General features: G+C 38.3%; 1 long non-coding RNA gene across 1 annotated transcript; it reads right to left on the bottom strand.

The window, feature by feature from the left end:
• Positions 1-17,703: 17,703 nt before the first annotated feature.
• Positions 17,704-18,514, bottom strand: LOC124393081. Its single transcript, XR_006927281.1, has 3 exons — positions 18,463-18,514; positions 18,143-18,236; positions 17,704-17,748 (listed from the first exon to the last, which is right to left on the bottom strand). It is a non-coding gene; the product is annotated as an uncharacterized LOC124393081 (long non-coding RNA).
• Between the last annotated feature and the right edge of the window lie 1,881 nt (positions 18,515-20,395).

Genomic DNA, 20,395 nt, shown 5'->3' on the forward strand with positions numbered 1-20,395 from the left:
AAGATGTGATAAATAAGAGGTAGATGTAATAAATGAGGTGGATGTGATACATATGAGGTAGATGTGATAAGATGTGATAGATATGAGATATATGTGATAAATGAGGTAGATGTGATAAATGAGGTAGATGTGATAAGATGTAATAAGATGTGATAAATATGAGGTAGATGTGATAAATGAGGTAGATGTGATAAATTAGGTAGGTGTGATAGATATGAGGTAGATGTGATAAATTAGGTAGATGTGATAAGATGTGATACATATGAGGTAGATGTGATAAATATGAGGTTAAATTGTAAGAAATGGAGAAACAAGAGTATGAGTAAAGTCAGAGGCGACTGTGTGCAAGTGCGTGCAATGTCCATATGTGGTTCTTCTCCAAACTGTTCCCACAAAAGTAGAGGCACAAATTTTACAGGACGTCTTCGGATGAGGCATGAAATTTTCTCTTTATTTGAACTACGAGACCCAAATGCACCTGTGCACAGATCCAGCTCCATAAAGATATGCTTTACATCGGTTGGAGGATGTGGAAGATCTCCTGCTATAGAGCTCCAACCCTTTTGAACACCTTTGGGATGATTGGAAACACTGACTGCACCCCAGGCCTCCTCACCTCACCTACATCAGTACCTGCCTTCCCTAACACCCTTCTAGCTGAATAAAATCTCACAAATCTCTTCAGAAGCACACTGCAAAATCTAGTAGAACATGGACATGGTGTCTAAAAGCTGATTTTATAACTTCTTTCATGTTCTTTTCCGTCTTTGCCTCCATCACCGTGGTCCTGGCTGTGTGCTGGTCATTAATCATTGTTTGCCATACTGGCCGTCTATACTCTTAATACACCACTTAATTTAACTCGGCTCTCCAATCTTCCTCTTCTCTGCTCCTTCTCATCTGTTCCTTTCTTCCTCTACTGTGCTATCCATCTCTCTTCACCACCTAATAGCACTAAAAAGTCTTTCTCGATCAGTCTTCGTCTTCCGACTGTCTTGCTGTCTGTCTCCTCCCACCCACTGCTGTCCCTCGACTCTTCCCGTAAGTGAAGAATTAATCAGGATAAAATCGCGACTTGACTGAATGGACGCCGCATGCTAAATCCTCAGCTAAATCCTCACTAAGTCCATGCCACTCAAAAAATGGCTACATTTGTGTTGTTTTGTTTTGCAGGTTTCTCATCACCCATATACCATAACTGTTAAAAAGAAACACACAATACATGCTTACACACTCCAACACATATCTACATACTAACTTACAATCATGCAGGCTTTTTTTCCCAGTCATATGTGCTTCTTCTACAAACTGTTACCACAGTAATATAATATGTAATGTATATATTAAATATTTAAACACGATTAATCGCATGATTGCTATAAGTCAACTTGTGATTAATCGCAACACAACCGCACATTTTTATCTGTTTCTAATATCCCTTAAATGAATACTTTTTAAGATTTTAATACTCTAATCAACATGCACTTGGAAAGATATGGATTTTTTATGCAAATGTATGTTTATTAATAGTGAAACCATAATCAACATAGAGCATAAAGACACAATATTCTTCTACATGTTTTAAAGTAATGATGGTGTTTTAAATTATGTAAGTCATCAGGAACTTTTGCTATGTTTCCACACGGACGGTTTTAATTGCCAGATGTGTGCATCATGGCGGATTTCGGTGCTCAATTTGAGACTTGCCACAAAACAGGAAAAATTTCATGCTTCCACATCCAAAGACGTCCTGCACAATTATGCGCCTCCAACTTTGTGGTAAAAGTTTGGAGAAGAACCAGATACAGCTGGATAATTCCCAATACTTTTGGCCATACAGTTTTCATGACTTTACACATGAAAACCAACAAATTGTTTATCATAAATATATTAATTATAATTATATATTCTGAAAAAAAAAATTAGCATATTAACATTGAATCATCTGTAAAAACTTTTTTTAATGAAAAAATTAATAAATAATGTGTAAAATAATGAAAAATTTAATAAATCCAAAATAAATCAGTGATAAATAAACACTAATAAAATCACACCTTGAAAAATAAAACATCAATCACACATGAAATTGTTTTTACCACTTATTAAAAAAATATATGCATATATATATATATATATATATATATATATATATATATATATATATATATATATATATATATATATATATATATATATATATATATATATATATATTTGTAAAAAAATCCTTTTAATGAATCATGTAAAAAAAAAAAATAAATCTGGTGAAAGCGATAGTGAGGAAATGGAACCGGAGTGGAGGAGGAGGTTTACTATAGTCGTTTGTGTGTGTGTGTGTGTGTTGGGGTGTGTGTATAGACTGACTATATCCATATATAGTAGTAACAATATAATAAATATTTACAAATATACAACACGCACAAACAGTGGTGTAAAAAAAAGTTTTAAAAAACTGTCAGGTTGATTTATTTTCCATAACAGAAGCCCTGAACATGGTGTTCCTGCAAATCCCAGGTTTATATCAACACACTCTTTATATTACTTTATCGTTTCTATAGTAACAGTTCATGGCTGTATGTTGGCTGATTAGAGTGCATGTGGGCTGACTTTGGGCCATGACTCATTTGCTATGTGGGCGTCACATCCTCCTCATAATACTGTTGACCAAACTATATATTATATCTCTTTAAACCTCCATTACAAATGTACACATGTTCTACATCGGATTATACAGCATTCCTAATCATGGACAAACACAGCCGCGAATAAGCAAATGAGTAGTAAATCAGCAGTCGCTGTTACACGCTGTTACACCTCCAGGATATATTCTTGGTGCTATAATGCTGTGACCTTTCTCCATAACAACACTCCACAAGGGTGGAGGCTTTCATAAGAGCAAATAGGGACTTAATGTGGAATGCAATGTTCAAAAAGAAGAAACACATACAAATCTTATAGTCAGGTGTCCACAAACCTTTCTCCATATCAAAGTGTCCAGTCCACGTATTTTCAAGTTTTTCCTCACTATTATGTTCAGTTCTCTATGCTACATTTTAGCTCTGTAGCTGTTTTTTTCAGGGCGTATGAAGAATAAGTTGTGAGAACGTTTCATGTAGTCCTGTGTTTACTTGCTTTTACTCTGTCTGTCTCTTTCTCTATTTCTTCTCTATGACATTTTCTCTGTTAATGTACTCAGGAAAAAAATGAAAGCATAAGGAACCAGATTAGCGTTGCACACGGTACTGGCAGCTTTAGCATGCTAACATTACATTAACTCAGTAATAACATCACACAAAATGCAAAAATCACACAATATTTGAAAGGCAAAAAATATTTTGCTTACACCATATGAAACACTTTGATGGGTTCAGCCATGAGACAGCACCCCTGAAACACAGAGGGTTGAGGGCCATGCTTAAGGGCCCCAATAATGGCAGATGGTCTTGAACCTCCATCCTGATGATCAGTAACCCAAAGCCTTACCAGCCGAACTACCACTTCCTCTACGTAGGTGCACACACAACAGTATACAAATAAAAAAAAAACACAAAACCAAACAACAATCTACTGAAATGCAGGAAGGAGGAAAGAAAAATGTGACTGCGAACAAGAAAACCATTTAGACCACTCTTGATGTCACCCCAAATGAGGATGGGTTCCCCTTTTTGAGTCTGGTTCCTCTCAACGTTTCTTCCTCATAACATCTAAGGGAGTTTTTTCTTGCCACAGTCGCCACGGCTGCAAATCAGGGATAAACACTTTAACTGTTAAATTCTGTAAATCTGCTTTGAGATGATGTCTGTTGTGAAAAGCGCAATAAAAATAAACTTGACTTCACTTCACTTGAAAGACGTTTGAGACGAAGTGGAGAAACTTGAAAACGTCATTGTGAAACGGACTGAGATATGTGGCCATGTTGTGGGCCCCAGAGTGATTCTGAGCTGGGACCCGCTTTACTTATCCACACCAATATGTTAAAAGTGTTTTCAAAAAGCTACGTTTCCGTTGACTGAAAACGAAGAATAGAAAGAAAAATGTGTTTTTTTTCCTAACAAAATTGAAGATTTTTGGAAGCTCTCCAAAGTGTATACATTTAAAAACACAGATTTTTTTGTCGCAGTGTGGACCATGAAAACGGAGGCTTGCGTAAACTATGACACATTTTTAACAAAAAATGTAAATAAACGCCAGTCTTACGCTCATATAAATATCGGTGTTTTAGTGTAAATTAGCAACTTTCGGGAAACGATGAAAAAAAACTAAACTGTGGACGTGGACAGTTTTTAAATGGAAATTAGCGTAGATGTAGACTGATACAAGTCTCAAGCGCTAATCGAATTGTCATGAATCAGACTCAGTTGTGCAAATCACATGACTTGGTCCAGTGAAGTATAGTGTCTGATGGGAATTTTTTTTAATAAAGCTGCAAAACCTGCGACTGTTTCCGTGGAAAGAATAAAAATAAAAAATGAGGCGTGGCTTTGGATGGTACTTCAAATCTTTAGTGAAACTCTGAATCCAATCTGTGACTCTACCTTTAAGGTACTTGTATTTGGGTTTAATTTCAGTTAAATATATTTCAGTGCTGCACTGCATCAAAAATGAGCAGGAAGTGGAACGGAGTAAACAGTCGCACAGGAGAAATAATCCTGTAGTTAGTAAGCTGGTGGAGTGAATCCCATCTCTCTCTTCCTCTCTCATTTTCTATATCTCTGCTTTCTAAAGGCTTCTGCTAATCCTCTCCACCTTACTAATGAAAATTCCTCCAGAGCCTGTCAAGTCTCTTCCAGCTCTTCTGCTCCACTCCCTCTTTTGTTCGGTCTCTACAACACAGACAGCAAATAAAACCCTGCTGTGTCGAGTTCGATTCGAGGTGTCCATCACTCTGGGGAGTCAGTGACACGGGGCTGAAGCAGGGAGAACCAGTAAACTTAAGCTGCGCACCGAGATCCAGGAGAAGATCAGGCATGAATGATACGGCATTCCCTTGTGCCTGACAGGACGCCACGCTGCCATGCTGATGAATAAATATGGATTTAGATATGAGCTGTGGTTGAAGTTTCCGTTCGAGGGAAAGCCATTCATTTATCAAATCTTCGCCTTCGACTCTGATGGTCTGTGAAAGGTTTTGCTCCGTTTGCTCTCAAAGCCCGTCTTTCTCGCTTTCACTCACTCTCCTTTCGCCTCGATCTATCATCCCTCTCTCTCTGTCTGTCTCTCTATTTCATTTTCTCCCTGACTTCTTGCCATGTTCATGTAGGATTTTTGTTCCCCACATGATTCATTTTGACATTTTTTATTTTTTATGATTCTTTTACTTTTTTTCTCACAGAATCTTTTTTCGGTTCTCCCACAGTACAACTAAATATCATTTTACTCTGACTGGACCAAAAAACAACTCATGTGACAGATATTCCACGTATCACATGTGCTAACAAATTAAAGAAGATAAAAGCTTTCTTCCTCTGAGACACGTGAATTCGGTATCCGGCATTCTACTGAACTGACTCACAGGGTACGGGTTCTTCTTCTGTCTGCCCTCTTCCACATACATGAGCTTCAATGACTGGCTTGTGCCTGCATGATTGGCAGTTGAAAGAGGTCCATTCATCCATGTGTCTGTCTGTCTGTCTGTCTGTCTGTCTGTCTATCTATCTATCTGTCTGTCTGTCTGTCTGTCTGTCTGTCTGTCTGTCTGTCTGTCTGTCTGTCCATCTATTTATCCGTCTGTCTGTCTATTCATTAGATAGATAGATAGATAGATAGATAGATAGATAGATAGATAGATAGATAGATAGATAGATAGATAGATAGATATCCAACAACCAGTCACTTATGAACTGGAATGATGCAGCTGAGTTCGAGGAACTTTATATTTAACCATTTATGATTAAATTCCATGCCACGCCCACATCACCTTTATTTACAAACATTTAAACGATGTTTTGTATAAAATCCTGCAAAATAAATTAACTGCAACTTTATTTTCGAGTGGGTCAACATTCACTTTTAATTAAACAACTTATGGAAGGTATTTTTATTTCTTCTGTTTCTACAATAATCACTAATAGGAAAGTAGTCTGCGTTATCTGATTAGTATTCTGGATGGTGAATCATTTGTTGTGCTAACAGCTGTGCAAATAACACACTACGCTTTCAGGCTCCATCAACCGCCTTCAGCATTTAGACCAGATTATTTATTTATTTATTTATTTATTTTTATTTCCTTGCTATTCGCTGGTTTGCACTGTAAATGTAAATGACGCGGCTTAGCGGGCTCTTTATGGTGACCCTCCATCACCCGGCGTTATTAAGCGCCCACGCTCAGAACCGCCGGCTGCATGTTAAATGGGGTCTTTGTGGAAAATCGCCAGCGCAGTCAGAAAGCTCAAGCTCCATCTCTCCGTCTCTTGGTTTTGCTTTCTCATTCTGTCGTTTTCCACCACCCACTCTGCACAATCTGCACTTCTGTCATCATCTGTTCCTACCGACTCGCTCGCTCAGTCTCCGAACTGATGGTGCATTTCCCCTTCTTTATACCCAAGGCGCTGTGTGCGACTTCATATCTGCTTCCTGTGCGTTTAACGAGACCCCCCACCCAAACACTTTCCTCACAAATTCCTTCATCCTTCTTAGAGGTGTAACTTTGTTTTTGTCAGGCAATTTGCGGTCGCAGTGGAAGCATGAGGTCTGGCCGTGTCAGTGAGTGGCCTAATGGAAAACAGAGTCATTTTCAGGTGGTGTTTGTGTAGTTGCGGCGTCAGGAAACGGGAAAAGATGCATTAGTGATAAATTCGCAAAATAGTCTGAAGCCGAGAACTCCAGAAGCTTTTACTCATCCGCATCATTTGTGTAATGCTGCAGAGCTTGCTGTAGAATTGCAAAGAAGTCTACCATTTGTAAACAAAATGTGGGTTGTTGTTTTTTTTTGCAATAACAAGTCACACTGATCAGCCAGAACATTAAAACTAATGGCAGGTCAAGGCAATAGCAGTACTCAGTACATTGGCACCTGTCAGGTAGTTTGATAATTAAGGCAGCATTTTGGTGTGATGGAAGCAGAAGAAAGATCTGAGTGACTTTGACAAGAGTTAAATTGGAATTGCTGAAGAACTGGCATAGGACATCTCCAAAACAGCAAGTCTAATAAAGGTGTTCCAGAATGCTTTGGTTAATAACTTCCAAAAGTGGTTCAAGGAACCAATGAACCAGTCTGGTTAGCCAGTGGCAGGTTCATGGAGACCCAGGGCTCAGATTTACAGGGGGAACAAACACTATCCAGACTGGTCCAATCCCACAGAAAAGCTACTATAGCACACATTGCTGCACACGCTGTGGTCAGAGAGCCTAGACTGTAGTGTGTGTCCTACCATTTCATCTCGCTGTTAATAAAAATTATTAAAACAATACAAATATTTCAATTAATACACGATTAAGCACTTTCGGACCAATCGAATACGGAATTCTCTGACCTTAATTAAGAAGAATGAAATGTACTCACCTGGTTTACACAAAATCTCCAAAGTCTTGAATTTTTCCCACTTTATAATTTTTTATGTGTACATGCTTCTTTCATGTCATTATTTTTGGTCTTGTACCAAAATACTTTTATTTTGTTTTACTTTTAGGTGGCTTTTCATTCCTCTGCTGTTGCTGACAAAAGAAAAGGAAAAAATGATAAAAATATTGTTGACCATTTGGATTCGGCACATGATGGTCACTGAAGAGTGAATCTGTTGTAATAAAACCACCTTTAAAACATCAATAGATGCAAAAATCTTTGATTTGTAGAGATTGTTACTTTCTTCCTAAATTTGATACTTTGATCCAGAGTGACTAGGGTTAAGGGTCTTTGCTCAAGGGCCCTGCAGTGGTAGCAGTGGGATTTATACTCATGACCTTCCAATCCATGGTCCAAAGCTTCAACCACTGTGCTACTACACCCCCTTGATCTCATCTCAGTCGGTAATTAAGTGGGACATGGATGCAAATGGAAGCGTGTGCACACAAAATACAGGTGGTCCCTGAGTTACGATGGTTCAACTTACGATTTTATGTTACGATAGCGATACGACAAAATGATAACAAATATTAAAAAGTTTCACACGGAGAGCAAACGTAGCAGCGTATATGAGGTGGTATCAAAACGTTACCAAGAGACTAATAGTGCTGCTATTCAGACTCGTGCGCTTCACGTCTGCAATTTCATCACAGGCAGCAAAAAATACGTGAAATTCTTTGTGAAACTGGGCAAATCTGCCACAGAGACGTCTGACATGACATATTTGACACATGGCATCGTTCGAGGTGTTTTTAATGGCACGTCGCTTCAAGATGGAAGAACATCACTGGATGAGGATGAGAGCTCAAGAATCCCTTCGCCAAAATCAACGTTGAAGAATGATACACGTGATCTCACTTCCACGCCCACACTATTCGCCAGATTCTGCGGACTTCGCCTTCTTCCTGAAAATGAAGATTCAGCTCAAAGGTTTTAACAGATCCGAATCGCAGAAGGTTCTCGACACGCTTTAAAATGAAAACTTCCAGGATATGTTCCAGGATGTGGCAGGAATGGACTGTTTTGAATGTGATCGTGTGTAAATGTAGATAGATAAAGTATTTTCTTATAAACAGAGCGAATCTCCACACATGATTGTAAAGACTTGACTGTAAAGTTTATACATTACGCTACTATAAATTGCGTTGTTTTGTTAAAATTGTGTAATGCAATTTGATACGTACGATGTAGATGCTTTCCGATGACCATCGACACTTGAAAATATCGTAACCCGGGGTACAAAAGAGAAAACAAACACACAACCAAACAACTACCAAAATGCATAAAGGACGAAATTTAAATCTGTCTGTGAACAAGAAAATCATGAAGTTCCATCAACTGCTTCACACATTGGTGCTCTTTTGTATTGTAATAAATCAAATCCTTGTTCTGATTATCTGATAAGCCGGTTATGTTCTGCTGAAGATGGGATAAGTGTGTGTGTGTGTGTGTGTGTGCTCCAGATTGGCAGGTGGATTCTCAGTCATGGAGGAGTTTCTAGAAGGTGTGGAATAAAGCAGCACCAAGTCCTGCGTTTATATCGAAACCCTCACCACTGCTGATAACCGTCTCGAAGGATTGGAGTTTTTCACTCCTTTGTTGTGTACAATCAGTGACGGCTTTGCCCGAGTGCACGAGTGTGCGCACGTGTGTAGGAGTGAGAAAAGCAAAAAAGAATTTGTGTCTATCTCATCCACACTCTTGAACACGATTAAATATTAACAGAAGTCTCTCTTTCCCGGATCGATTGTTCCGACTGTTTAATCACAAGCACCGAATCTGCACTTCCAGACAATTACCGGGGCAAATAAGCACATTATAGGAAATTATTCGTTGCTTGTCAGCAAGGAGCTTAAGCGTTCGCCATAATTACATCATTACACATTGGACTGCGGTGTAAATATTTCACGTCTGCAGCGAGCTGATAAACCCACTCAGGAATGAATTAGGCATCGAAACCTGAAAATACAGAACGTTCTGCATTTAATACACTGTGGAGTGGAACAACGAGAGCCGAGGACTGAGGGAGTCTGATTAAAAACAAACAAAATAATTATATATATATATATATATATATATATATATATATATATATATATATATATATATATATATATACAGTATATATAGTGCTACCTGAGAACATTGTTAGTGCTTCGAGTTCAACTGAACGGCATCTCGTTTATACGATATTGAATCCTGAAGAACTCCCGAGCTTCAGAGTGCTGCCATTTACCTTCTTTTGTACTCGAAAACATCTTACAAGTGAGATAGAATTCATTTCGTTTGGAACGCCGAAGCAACTAGCCAACATGCGCTACACTGCATGGACAGCAGTATTGGGACACCTGGAAATTTTTCCAGGCATATGGGGTTCTGCCTGTTAGAATCCAGCAACTTTATAGATCATCAGTCTTCAACGTTTTTCAGGTCAAGGACCCCTTAGCTGATAGAGACATGGGGCAGGGACCCCCCGATACAAAATGTGTTATAAACTGATATCAATAGAAACCAATCATATTAGTCAATTAGAACTATGTTGTTGTTCATGCATCATTGTCATATATTTTTTTAATATTTTCAAATTTTTTCAAAAAGATTTATGCATCATAAACATATTTTGGTTATCATAACAGGTAATCATAAGGTAATGGGAATAACTGTGGCTTGAAATGTTCAAATCTTATGCTCAGGTGTCCACAAATGTTCATCCATATATTGTACGTACATGAAATCTAAATATAAATTTGTGAGTAGTATTGAATATCATGATGTACCTGTTCCTCTGGCTGTTCCGTGGCTGTATATTTGGCGAGCGAGAGCTCAGGAGCAGAAGGAGCCTCTGTTGATGGAACATCAGTGGGGTTGAAGCCGAGCCAACACAAAGGTTAACAGAGGCTTTAATTAGTCAGCGCTACACAGCCGACAAAGGCAGATTAATGAGGAGCCAGTGTTTCCAAAAGAGGAGCCCAGAGACCCACGGTTTTTCACCGAGCGAGCAGCTATGCCAGGACATGAGTGTGTGTCGTCTGTGTGTTTGTTTCTTCCTTTGTGTGTCTTGAAAGGTTCTCTCAGCACTACAGCTGACAGCAGAAAACACAACAGTGCGTTACCGATATGGATCCTAAAAATTCAGGTCCAAACACTCCATGAAATGAGTGAAGTCCTTTGAGCCGAAGCACAACGGCGGAAAGAAAAGCGACTGCATCTCCTAAGCCGTTATGACAAAACGACACCTTTTTCAGCACCAAAGACAGCGTTCACCAACACAGACAGCACTTAGTTACAATTTTCGGGCTGATTTATACTTCTCAAGGCGCCAGGTCAGGGGTCAGTCTTTATTCTCTTACACAGTGTGAACGGGACCACAAGGGAGCAGTGTTGCAGGAACCGAACCAGGATTTATTACAATACAGAAAAACAGCAATAACAAAGCAGACTCCTGTATTTCACTAAAGCAATAATAAAGCTGTCTTTGGGAAAAGTGCTGGAAAATAAAGAATGCTCTTGTGATTACTAAAACTACTTCAGATCTCCCTCAGTGCTTTTCTGCACCACAATTCAGCAGCATCAAGAAGTTTCAGTTCACACTGATGCCCTGTTTGGACAAAAGTGGACACCTGAGCATATGATTGATTTGGACATCCCAATCCACATTTAGTCTTTATTTGCTGTTATGATAACTTCAAACTTCTGAGAGCTAGATTTTGGGGTGTGCTTGTGGAGATTTGTGGAGATTCATTCATCTAGGGTTTAGAGCTCTATAGCAGGAGATCTTCCACTCCAACCCATGTACATCATATCTTTATTGAGCTGGCTTTGTGTATAAAGCTTTATAGAAATAAATTGATTGCAAATATAAATTTCATGGATTATTCAGTGGTGACAGTGGCAAAAAAAATAAAAAATAAAGAAACCTTGAAAAGACTCAAAACGGAACCAATTCTCATTTCTGTGTCACAAAACGTTTATTCATTACAGTTCAATCACTGTTTGACTTCTTGGCAGTTACAAACTATTGTTGCAAACTGTTTATACGAATTACAATCCATTTACATCTTCATAGTTCTTGGGTTGAACCCTACTGGATCTTCAGGCTGTTCAGGTGGAATCATCCTCATCCTTAGCTCTTACTGAAGACAACTTCCATCCAGAAGTAGGACATCGAGATGAATCATTCTGAAAGAATAATAGGACAGGCTCACTGGGATAGAGACTCACTGGAGAGCTGGAGCTGCATACAATGTGGAGTGAGATCCTTGGAGGAAGTGTGAAAGAATCTCTGAACACCCTAAAGATCTTGGTGTCACAATGCAAATGCACACCCAACATTACACAATGCACCTTACATCCATTTCCTGGGAAAAACGCATTGTTTGAATCCAAACAGTTCAGAGTCATGAAGTTGAAGGAAAGCTTACACCAAAAGTGACCAATCAAATTTCATGTAATAATCAAATTTCATGTAATAATCATATTACCCACTTAGTTTTGAGAAACACAATTGAAAAGTTTTGGTAATTTGCAAAGGAGGGGTAAACATGGGGTATATCAGTAGAAGAATGCTGAGGATGGAGGCTTCAGGCAGGAGGAAAAGAGGAAGGCCAAGGAGGAGGTTTATGGATGTAGCATGTTGTACGTCGCTCTGGACAAAGGCGTCTGCTAAATGCCACAAATGTAAATGTAAATGTAATTAGGGACGACATGCAGGTGGTTCGGAGGGAGATGTAGAGGACATAGTGGCATGAAGATGGATGAAACCCTCTTGATTTGATTCTGGTCACCCAACAGTCTGTTTTGGGGTATAAACTATATATATATATATATATATATATATATATATATATATATATATATATATATATATATATATATATATATATAACATTTTTAAACACTATTGTTTCCTATCAGCCAATGTACACTACAGAAAATGGTCACGTTGGACCTTTCACATTTACCTACAAATATTATTTATGACTGTGTACTTATTCAATTCAATTTTGCAATTCACTGCACTCTTTCTCCATCATTTGTTTTCCCATGCCATTCTTTGTTTCTACTTTCTGCTCATATCAGTGTGACATTGGTGCTTGGCCCCCTAATTCTCACACGTATATATTTCCCCTTATATTTTGAGATGTTTGTGTAGGGCACACACTTTTAGTCAGTCATACTGTATGTGATCCCATACCATGTCACACCTGCATCTCAAAGGCTTCTTAAGCAAAAAACATACATGTTATTATTTTTATTATTTTTCTGTCAGACATTTGATGCTTAATATGTGAAAAACAAATTGTACGTTAGAAGATTTCTCTTAGGGACTGAATAGTGCGTTTTATTATTATAAAGTTTTTTTTTTTTTTTTTTTTTATAAGTTTTGCTGCTGGCTTTTAGAAGGCAATTCAGCAGCAGCAGATTTTTTTTCCCCCTCCATCATCTTGCAATATCAATAGTGGGCTCCTTGAGCATGCCTTTTGTGTGCTGGTTGAGTCACTGGCTGTCTCTTTCATTTCGCTGTTTATTTTGTGGGCCGACTCACTGGCACACTTGATCCCAGAGCAATCCGAAAAAGGGATGTAGAAGAGCTTGGCAAAAAAAAATAATAAATAAATAAAGAGATAGTTTTGTTCTCTTTTCAGCTTTTGCACAAAATGTACAATATTGTTGTGATGGCACTTGCAAGAGACTGGAAAAGCCTGAGGGAGGGAATTATTATTATTATTATTATTATTATTATTATTATTAATATTATTCCTGCACATCTTGTTTCCTCTTATTTTTAAACCATGTCTGCCATCATCAGTCCACTGATTAGTGTAAACAAACCCCTATTAGTATTATTTTCATTGTTATTTGTAAAACGCTTTTACAATGAACATTGTCTCAAAGCAGCTTTACAGAATTTAAGAATGAAAGTGAATGATGTGTGTTTATCCCTGATGATGAAGCCTGGGGGCGACTGTGGCAAGTAAAAACTCCCTTAGATGTTATGAGGAAGAAACCTTGAGAGGAACCAGACTCAAAAAGGAACCTCGTCCTCATTTGGGTGACATCAGGAGTGTGATTATAGTCTTTAAAACAGTACAAAACATTATTTTCAGCATTATTAAATGAGGTGGACTGAATCCTATGGTTCTTGTGAAACTGCCTGTTGAGGGTTGTACTGTTGTAATTAAGAATAAAGTAGAAATGTAAAAGAAGGAGTTTTACTTTGCTACTATTTAAGCAGGGAAACTACTGCTGAACTACCACTGAACTACGACGTCCCTGTTTGGATCTTTGAGTTCCAGTGAAGGGAAATTGTAATCCTGCAGCACACAAAAACATTCCCTACACTTGTGTGTTTACAAATATTTTTTTTTTGGAGAGTAAAGCACTTATGGGCAAGTTGTAGCTCCACAGTTAAAATGCTGGACTTCTAAAAAAGGAAGGTTGTGAGTTCAAATCCCAGTAATCCAAATCCAGTTGCAGCTGCAGGGCCCTTGAGCTCAGCTGTATATAAATAAGATTATTGTGAGTCACTCTGTATAAAGGCATGTAAATATTTACCGTATTTTCCGGACTATAAGCCGCTACTTTTTTCCCACTCTTTGAACCCTGCGGCTTAAACAACGAACCACATCATAAATGTGGATGATGTTCCTCTGACGTTTCACCTCCCGCTCACTCGGACTGTCTACAGAAAAGGAGAATCATTCGTCACGCTGAAAACAACCGGGCATGAAAAACACACTTCACCTGTGTTCTGAGCTGCACGGCATCGGGAGAAAAGCTTCACCGATGGTGATTTTTAAACACACGACGATGCTAAAAGAAAAACTCCCGAGAGAAAAAGTTGTGAAAAGGAAGGAGGAAGACAGTGAACAATGACTTTCTTGGTAGGCTACTGTTTAGATACAAGCCGTGTAACAGACACTGTCTTTCATTAAAGCCTGTGTAAAGTTCATTATTTTCAGTGTAGACATTTATGTTCAAAATTTATGTTCAAAATAAAAATCTTTGTAAAATTCAGTGGGTGCGGCTTATATTTGGGTGCGTTTAATAGTCCGGAAATTACGGTACTCTTTACTCTCGCTGTTTCACTGTCCTGCACCTTGGTCCATTAGTTACTACGTTCCGTTCTGTATACTGTGTATCGTATGTGAATGAATGACTAAGCTTGAATATGAGTTGAAAAAAAAATGGTGTAAAAATCAGATGTCCATAAGATTTTGGTCATGTTTTATATTAGCCGTATCCTTTAAATTGTACATTGGACTATGATTAGATTTGCACTATTTCCCACTCAGTAGTGCTAAAAATGAAGAATTATATGCGTAAGTGACATTTTTTTGTATTTTACATACAAAAACAGTGTTAAAAGTTGAAACCCAGATTCTCACACCCTGTATATTATATAACAAATCAATGTTTACTTCAAACCAAAGCCAGATTTCTACAGCAAAAAGTAAAAAACTGTTATATATATTTATGAACATCCTTACAAAGAAGCTCTGTGCGGAATCAAGCAAGCTGCTGGTGTCTCACACACATGCTGTGCTTCAGAAAGAAACCAAATGTTCAACCCAGATCCACGTCTCGGTCCGAGCACCATCCTCAACCATGCACGATAGAAGATGCTGCAAAATTAGACTGCGTAGCATGAAAAATAAATAAATAAATAAATAAATAAATAAAACGTGTTTTGGAGCTTTTTATCTCAAGATTAATAGCTAGTACTTTTGTTTAAAGGTGATGGTATTTTGGATTATATCTGTTTAGATTATGCTTATGTGTTTTTTCTGATGCTTCTAAAAAAAAAATATATATATATATATATATATATATATATATATATATATATATATATATATGAAAGAATGAATAACACAGGTGTTGTTTTTTTTAGGTTTACTTTTTTTGCAAAATAAGTCACAAAAAGGACTTCAATTCACCAATGTAGTTTCATTAAAACAGAAGACCTGCGGTCAGTATCACTATATTATTGTCTCTATTTGGTCCCCATGAAGAAAAGTTATTAGATGCCAGATGGAGGACTCCTTAAACAAGCAGAGTCAGACGAAGAAGGCAAAATCATCATCATAAAACAGGTGCCAGGGCAGGAGTGTGGTGGATAAAAAGCACAAATGATAATTCATCATGTACAAGGAACTAAAATTAGACCATAGAAAAGTCCTGAACATGCAAAATTTCTCAAGTAGGGTATAAGGTACAAGGAAACACACCTTGGAGTCACAACGTGGAGTTACACAAATGTGTCACGGGATTTACAAACAGATGAGGGATAAGACTGGATGTGTGAATCTTTAGTCCAAAAGCTTATTCGTTCGGAAATGGGGATTTCTTTTTACCTGGCAACTAAACAGATTACTATAAAAAGCCTATTCAAACACATTCAAAAATTTGCCTAATCGCGACTTATTTCTCGGACTTTTTCCCTGCAATTCCCATTTTTCTTGCAATTTTGCCTTTTTTCTCTCAATTCTGACCTTTTTTCCCTTCTCAGTTTCGACACCGATCCCCCCCCCCTCGCAATTCTGACTTTTTTTTCCAACTTATTTCTTGCAATTCTCACTATTATTTTTTTTATAGCCAATCAGGCAGCTTCTCAGGTAAAGAACTGAGATTTGGCAGAAATGACGTCGAAATTAAGAGAAAAAAAAAAGAGAACTGAGAGAAATAAAGTGCGAATTGCGAGAAAAGAAAGTCGGAATCATGCAAACATTTTATGTGGCAGAAATGTGCTATAATACATAAACCAGCAGTTGATAATTTAATATAGTAATGTATTATGAGGAAAGTTAATGATCTCGGAAATTGCACGAATACAAACTTTGACCTTCTTCATACTTGATACTGTACATGAATTTTGCATGTATTTTGCATTAGCACTAGAGCTCATACTGGCCTGCATCTTTTATATACATCAAGGGGGATCTAAGTGATGTCCATTAGAAGCAAATGCTCCCCATCTGCCAGGTTTCTGCCAATTTCATGCACAGCAATGTTAGTTACACTGATGAGCTCTGCCTCTTTGGAAATGATCCCCTGTTTCTCTCGTGATTGTGAACCTTTCCATTTAAAAGTATTTATTTAAATCAAAGGCACAACACAGTTAACGGCTAATACCAGTTAGTGTATCAATAGAATCCAACACAAGTATGCGATTTGAGACAAACTGCACGTCTGTTCAGTCAGAAACAGATGCAGTGTCACATGGTGCTTGGCTTGGCATTGTGCCATACGGGGCATAGCTTTAATTTCCAAATGATTGCAGGATATTTGTTTGGTAGCGATTTGGTTTACCCACATTTTAACCAAGTGTAATCCAGACTTATTAGCAGGGGGTCGATCGCCAGTGTTTCATGCTGTTTTCTTACTTTGGATGTAAAAGATATAATTAGAGACTTTTTGGAACCTTATGATTAACACAAGTGCATTACATGCCTGGAACATGCAGTATCTCGCTGGGATTGCTCAAACCATCCACATTCCAGATACCCTCCAGGTTTCTCTGACCCACATAATGGCATGCAAAGAATTTAGTTTAGCATTTATTCATCCCAGAATATATAAGACAAAACAATCTTTTGATTTCAGGAGAACTCAAGTAGAACAGGCAAACTTTGGAAAGTCTAAAGTTTTTGATTTTCACATCTGCCCTGCACTCACACCACCATCTCCACTTCTACATCCTCCTTTAGAGGTTGAAGAGAACCAACATTAATTTTCTGATCTTCACCACCTTCTACACAGGGAGAGTCGAGATCATGGTGACCAGCTGTCTCACTATGCAACACTGGAGATTTCAGCCAGCACCATATTGTGAAGAAAGAGAACATCTCACCACCTTCGTCTAAAAGGTAGAGTTTGTAGAAAACTGACCACGATTGTGAACATCCGATTGCAAATGGGAACTAAATGTGCAATCGGATGTTCACAATCGTGGTCAGATTTCCAGATAATCTGGTAGAACCTCTTCCCAGAAGAGGTTCTACCAGATTATCTGGAAATCTGTGCAGATTCATTCAGTCACAAGGGTGTTGTAAAGTCAGGTGTAGGTGAGAAGGTGAGGAGGCCTGGGGTGCAGTCAGCATTCACATTCATGATGCTCATTAGGTTTGGAGCTCTATAGCAGGAGATCGTCCACTTCAAACCATGTAAAACAGATCTTCATGGAGCTGCACAGGAGCAATGTCATGTTATTGTTGACAGCAAATTGCTTTAATCCAAATGTTTGTACAATAAATGGGTTTATCGTAGACTCTTCAATTACACAGAAAGATGATTATTCATATAATAATTTTATTATTGTAATGTTCTTGATCTAAATTTGTTTGACATTTCTAATTCAATTTTTTCAGTACTTAAAGAAAATTTGGAAACCGATTGTACCCATGTCTCCATTTGCATAATATTTAAGTTAAAAAGTTAAAAAGTTCCTTTTAGCTGATTACAAAACCAAATTACATTTTATATTTATGTTGCAAAAAGAAGGCAATCAGTTTCTAAACAAAACTTTTTAGAATGTATTGTTTATATAGTGTATATATTCAGAATGAGGAAAAAACCCACTTGATTTGATTTTGGTGACCCCTTTTTGTAGGTTTTGAGTGTAGATTTTAGAAAAGCATGACTCCTCCAGGAAATTCTCTCATTTTCTAGCCATCTGTGAGAGTTTCCAAAGAATTCAATTACACAAAAATGTCCACATAAAACATTTGTAATTAAATCACATTTTAATAATTTAGAGAGTCATCACAGGCTGCTAGCAGAACTATGGGGAATAGCATTTTTCTTGAATAATATATATATATATATAAACAATTTTGTGCCAAGGTTAATAAAAAGAAAAAAGTTTTTTTCACACACAACCATCTATATAACCTCATTACCATGAAAATAGTTTCAAGGCTTTATCCACACAGCATAAACATAAAATCAAATAAAATAACAATGTAAGATAAAGAAGCCCTAAAAGTGCTGGGTATTTATGAGGAGTGTGCAGATTGACAGCAGCTGATTGTCGTTAGAAATCCAGGGCACAAGTGTGAGGATCACTGGATCAGGTGACTGGACATATGACATCATTGTCTAAAGATTCTGGGAAATGTGTTTGTGTTGGGATTACAAAAGAGTCACACAAAGTGGACAAATTAGTAAGAAAACGTTCTCACACACACACACTATATATATATATATATATATATATCTCAGAGTTAAATTTGCTCAAATAAACTTCTCTTTTTCATTTCGGACTATTTTGGAACGATTCTTCCCGGCCCTGAGGTGGAAACGAGTGTCAGAAAGACTTGTCACTTGATTCTCTCACTGTATTTTTGTTCTTCTTTCTTCAGGCATTATCATGCGAGGTGATATTAAAATGCAGGAGCGCACCGAGGAGGCAGCAAAGCCACAGCATTTAAACCTCTTTGTTCTGGAAATTTTGGCATTTTAAATTTTTGCGGGTAGAAGAAAAAAAAACCTAGTCGTCTCCACGTTTTGGAGCGACGTCCTTCATCGTCTGTGAAGGCGAATAAATTCTGAAAGCAGGTTGAGGTAAAGATAAAAAAACAAATCACGCTCGAACCGTAACGTTAAATCCACAGGGTTCAAAAGTTTGGTGTTGTCATGGCGATGTGGCCACCGATGCTAAAAGAGATGTGCTTTGCTGTTGAAATGTCTCACCGCTGGAAAGAAAAAACTAAATGCAGGAAAAAACTTCAGATTTAGAATGTGGTTCATGAAGGTTCATGAAACAAGTTTTTCCTGGGCGGACTGTCTTGTCACAGAAGGGGTAGAGGTAGCTCATGTCAGGGGGAAGGGGTAGCTCATGTCAGGAGGAAGGGGTAGCCCCGTGGTTGTAGCTCAGTGGTTGTAGCCCAGTGGTTAAGGCTCTGTGTTACCTGTCGGAAGGTTGAGGATTCAAGTCTCAGTATCACCCAGCTGCCGCTCTTGGGGCCCTCGAGCAAGGCCCTTAACTCTCAGTGCTCCAGGTGTGCTGTAACATTTGCAACACAAATTCCTACTTTCATCATTCATGCTGCAAATTACCGCCTTCTGACTCAGAATCCAGAATCCCACAGTGCCATGGGACATCGTCATGTACAACGTCTTTAGATCCGCATGTGGTTGAAATGACTCCTATCGCTCGCTTTGTGTTCAATCAGACGTCGCTTTAGAGACGTCTGTTACCTCACCACCCATAATAAATCGTGTCTCAGTGTCTCAGTAAAGCCCAATTTGCATCACTTGTCAGTGTGATTAGGTTTATTGACTCTGCGAGCGACGGAGAAAACAGGCGCTTCACCGAATCGCTCGCTCCGACAACCTCGACGCGTCTGAAAATCAGGAACTCCACCTCACGCACTCGTACAATTCACCTGATTCCTGGCATCTCACTGCGTAGGCATGAAAACCTTTCTCATCTATAAACGTCGTCATGCTAAGCTCGTCTTCCAGCCTCTAAACCCTGAACTCTCACTCGATGATGAACAGCTTCCTACACTTCACACTTCACCTCGCTGCAAGTTATCGCAGTATTTTTACTTCGGTTTGAACGCTCGCAGACGCCACAGAGCCTTGCCGCATTTCCACAGCTCTCAAAATATATCAAAAGGGAAGCGCAGCCTGAGCTGTCGCCGAGCCGATCACGATGCATTTTAGATTTACAGACGAATGTAGGCAGGTAATGACGCGCCGTCACCGACAAACAGCTCCCGAAAAATCTTTAGTCAGTCAAATCTTATTAATATGCACAGGGCCGAATTCAGTGGTGTGAAGTTAAACACAAGTAATTATTTAGGCAGGTGTTTTTAGGTGATGATG

Source organism: Silurus meridionalis, chromosome 11 (genome assembly GCF_014805685.1).
Source record: "Silurus meridionalis isolate SWU-2019-XX chromosome 11, ASM1480568v1, whole genome shotgun sequence".
Classification (NCBI taxonomy): domain Eukaryota; kingdom Metazoa; phylum Chordata; class Actinopteri; order Siluriformes; family Siluridae; genus Silurus; species Silurus meridionalis.